The following is a 3277-nucleotide window of genomic DNA, read 5'->3' on the forward strand; positions in this document are numbered from 1 at the left end:
GAGAAAGAACCCAGTCCCCTACATCTTTTTGAGGATGGGACCGCAGCCTTCTTGCATCTCGAAGATGGCATAATGTACCAAAAATGGCTGTAGGGTGGCGAGCACAGGCGTGTGGTGTGGGTGTTCAGCTGTGTGAAGGAAAAATGAAGGGAAAAGAGAAGGGAAAGTGAAGATTGATGCAGGCGGAATGGATTTGAGGGTGGTTTGGGGTTTGGGAAATTGAGAATTTGGGGAATGGTGGCCGGAAAAGGGATTAGAGAGTGGGGAGTGGGGAAGGGAAGATTTCAGCTAGGGTTTTGAAATGAAGAAAAAAATGAACAGTGATTTGCTTATATAGGAGAGGTGCACACAGTCTAGGCCCACGCCCTTGTACTCTGAAGGTGAGCCCGTATTTTTCGAATTTTGCAATTTAGGTCATGCTCGGCTACTATCCCACGCCTGTGTGTCTAGGGCGTGTGTGGTACACGGCTATATTGCACAGCCGTACCTAGCTTTGTTCACTTCTCCCATACCCGTGTGTTAGGGTACTATGCCCGTGTATTGTTGTCCACGGCTTATAGGCACGGGCGTGTCTTACGCCCGTGTCGAAGAAACAGAATCTAGCCTTGCCCTTGGCATGCCCGTGCTTTTCTATTCCTATGCCTGTGTTCACCTATCAAGTTTACCCATGACCATGTCGGATGGCTGTGAAGATTTATCACATTCCGTGTTTTGGGGAAATCATGTCCTGCCTCCACACGGCCGTATCGCACAACTGTGTTTCTTCCCCTACTTGGCCACGGCTTTAGGCATGCCCTTATGTCTGGCCGTGTGTGCTAAAAAACTTTGCAACTCAAAGATAAATCTAATTATTTAAAGTGTTAGAAATAAAAAATAAAGAAATCAAAATATGTTAGTGCTCGGGTTGCCTCCTGAGAAGCGCTTATTTACAGTCTAAGCTCGACTTACCTCTCTAGTGAATGGTCAGGGTGGTTCGAGGAGCTCGTACTCCTCATTCCTACTATCAATCTTATCAAAATAAGGTTTTAAACGGGTGTTGTTTACCTTAAAAGTGCCGAACTTTAGGTGACTCACCTACACCATATCGAATGGAAAAATACTAAGTACCATAAGAGGGATTTCCTCATTCGGTGTGGTAGTGACAATATGGGGATCTGCGGCATCTAGTAAGACTTTATAGCCAACCTTAAGTTGATTAGGAGAGGTATCAGGCTTGTTTTGGCGTAGTTTCGGTTTATCATGTGTTCTCGGTTTGTGTTCTCGCCACTCATCTAACTCCTCTATCCGTAGCCTTCGTTCTCCATGAATGTGTCCTCTATCATTTCTGGAACATGGCTCGTGAACTTCTTTGAAGCTTAATTTCTGCAAAGTCATATTGTCAGTTTTAGTAGATTGGTGTGGACTATTACCTTCAATGTTTGATGTGATGCCAGAATTACGAGCTTGAAGGGTGATCGTTTTGTCTCCCACACGAAGTGTAAGCTCACCTGTGCCAACATCAATAATTGTTTTAGCAGTTGCTAAAAAGGGCCTCTCTAAAATCAAAGGGGTGTTATTATCCTCTTCTATGTCTAGAATAACGAAATCAACGGGAAATATGAACTTATCTACTTTCACGAGTACATCTTCAATAATACCCCTAGGGAATCTTATAGTTTTATCTGCCAATTGAATGCTCATCCTAGTTTGTTTAGGCTTCCCAAGACCTAGTTGCTTAAACATTTTGTAAGGCATAACGTTAATACTAGCCCCTAAATCAGGTAATGCATGACTTATATCTAAACTACCAATTAAACAAGGAATTGTAAAACTCCCTGAATCTTTCAATTTGTGGGGTAACTTATTCTGTAGAATAGCTGAGCAGACTGCATTTAGCTCCACATGCGACGTTTCGTCCAACTTCCACTTATTTACTAAAACCTCTTTTAAAAATTTCATTGCATTTGGCATCTGTGACAAAGCTTAATAAACGGTAAGTTAATATGTAATTTTTTCAAAAGTTTAAGGAATTTACCGAATTGTTCGTCTGAGTGGTCTTTCCTTGTCACATTAAGGTATGGCACACGAGGTTTATATTCGATAGTCACTGCTTTGTTTGTATTTTGATCTACCTTATCTCTCCCTTTGCTTACCACTGTTTCTTGTCTCGGTTCTGGTTCAGGCTCAACGACTCCTTCGTTATTTTGGATATTAATTGCGTTGAGTTGTTCCCTTAGGTTAGGTTCGGTATTACTTGGAAAACTACCTTGTGGTCATTTGAAGATTAGTTTGGAAAGTTGGCCTATCTGAGTTTCGAGTCCTTGGATCGATGCTTGTTGATTTTTAAGTGCTGTCTCGGTATTTTGGAAACGGGTTTCTGAAATTGATATGAATTTTGAGAGCATCTCCTCAAGGTTCGATTTCTTCTCTTGTTGATAAGGTGACTATTGAAAACCCTCAGGATTTTGTGGCTTTTGATTCCCTTGACCACCCCAGGAGAAATTTGGGTGGTTCCTCCAACCTGCATTATAAGTATTACTGTATAGGTTATTTTGAGATCTAAAGTTATTGTTACCCATATAGTTGACTTGTTCCTCTTCGGTTGTGAGATATTCTGCATGCACACTTCCTCCGCTTGAGTCACACCTCATTACTGGATGTACCTGCGTAGAACTAAAAAAATCATCAATCTTTTTATTGAGAAGTTCTACTTGATTTGATAGCATAGTAACTGAGTCGACGTTCTAAACGCCGGCTGTTTTTGTTGGCTTAGTCCTCATGACTTGCCACTGATAGTTATTCAGAGACATTTCTTCAATACATTTATAAGCCTCTTCAGGTATTTTTTTGTTTATGGTTCTGCCAGCAGCTGTTGCAACCATTTGCCGAGTCAAGGGATTCAGACCATTATGGAATGTTTGTACTTGCAGCCAAAGCGGTAACCCATGGTGAGGGCACTTTCTCAGTAAGTCCTTGTATCTCTCCCATGTATTGTAAAGTGTTTCTAAATCCATCTACACAAAAGAAGAGATATCATTACGTAATTTAGTCATTTTAGCCGGTGGAAAGTATTTTAATAAAAAAATTTTGGTCATTTGCTCCCAAGTAGTAATTGACCATCGTGGTAACGAGTTCAACCACTGTTTAGCTTTGTTCCTTAATGAAAAAGGAAATAACCGAAGACGAATGGCATCATCAGAAATGCCATTGATTTTAGATGTATCGTAAAATTCCAGAAAGTTTGCTAAGTGAGTGTTGGGATCTTCATCCTGCAAACCATCAAACTGAACAAACTGTT

The 3277-nt window shown here is 41.0% G+C and overlaps 1 non-coding gene across 1 annotated transcript; it reads left to right on the forward strand.

Moving 5' to 3' along the window:
* Positions 1-2919: 2919 nt before the first annotated feature.
* On the forward strand, positions 2920-3026 carry LOC128295645 (small nucleolar RNA R71). The gene has a single exon (XR_008286205.1). It is a non-coding gene; the product is annotated as a small nucleolar RNA R71 (small nucleolar RNA).
* The last annotated feature ends 251 nt before the right edge of the window (positions 3027-3277 follow it).

The sequence above is a fragment of the Gossypium arboreum genome, chromosome 7 (genome assembly GCF_025698485.1).
Source record: "Gossypium arboreum isolate Shixiya-1 chromosome 7, ASM2569848v2, whole genome shotgun sequence".
NCBI classification, from domain to species: domain Eukaryota; kingdom Viridiplantae; phylum Streptophyta; class Magnoliopsida; order Malvales; family Malvaceae; genus Gossypium; species Gossypium arboreum.